Source organism: Neomonachus schauinslandi, chromosome 6 (genome assembly GCF_002201575.2).
Source record: "Neomonachus schauinslandi chromosome 6, ASM220157v2, whole genome shotgun sequence".
NCBI classification, from domain to species: Eukaryota; Metazoa; Chordata; class Mammalia; order Carnivora; family Phocidae; genus Neomonachus; species Neomonachus schauinslandi.
In genome coordinates this window covers 124,624,199-124,625,233 of record NC_058408.1, presented here as the reverse complement: position 1 = coordinate 124,625,233, position 1,035 = coordinate 124,624,199, and positions in this window count along the sequence as shown.

The window sequence follows — 1,035 nt, the reverse complement described above, 5'->3', positions numbered from 1 at the left end:
CACACACACACACACACACACACACACACACACACACACACACACACCACCCCTTCACAATTAGCTCTCCAGCACCAGGGCTATTCTTTTTTCTTTTTTCTTTTTTTTTAAGATTTTATTTATTTATTTTGACAGAGAGAGACACAGCGAGAGAGGGAACACAAGCAGGGGGAGTGGGACAGGGAGAAGCAGGCTTCCCGCGGAGCAGGGAGCCCGATGCGGGGCTCAATCCCAGGACCCTGGGATCATGACCTGAGCCGAAGGCAGACGCTTAACGACTGAGCCACCCAGGCGCCCCGCACCAGGGCTATTCTATCTGCCCCTTGACCTCAAGGTTTCTATGGCTAAACTCTCCAACCCCACAGTACCCACTTGGAGGGAAGGGCCTGGTGATGGAATGCTCATCCTGATCTGAAAACAACTTGACTACTCAGAGCTATAGCTGAGGCATAGTCTAGTAAATTCTGTCCCTTAGAATTTCTACCATTAGACAACATAGAACCTTAGATGATTCACCAAGTCTCAATTTCATCATCTGTAAAATGGAGACCCACCAAAGCCATCTACCTCATTGGTTAATCATGAGGATTAAGTCATAAGACGGATGGGAATGGTCTGGGCTAAACTAGGAGAGGGGGCATGCACACTACACAAGGTTGTGCTCATAAGGGACAGAGATGAGTAGGGAACAAATTGATTTTTTAAATTTCAAAGCTAATTATTTTTTCCTTAAGAGACTGGTAGAGGCACAGTGTTCCTTCTTCAGTTTCCTTCCTAGTCCCAAACTATTTTCCATGGCCCCATATCACTCAAAAAGTTGTGATTCCTTGTCAACAGCACCCAGCACAGTGCCTTACTTACAGTACAAACCTGATGAGTATTTGTTAAACAAATCATCTTTTCTACTCAACAGCAGAACAGCAAGAATTTGGCTAGACACGTCACAAAGAGTTATATTCTCAGGGATATCCTAGAATTCATAATCCAGTCGTCCATCTAGGGCAACAGGACCGAAACTGGCCCACTTAAGTCAAG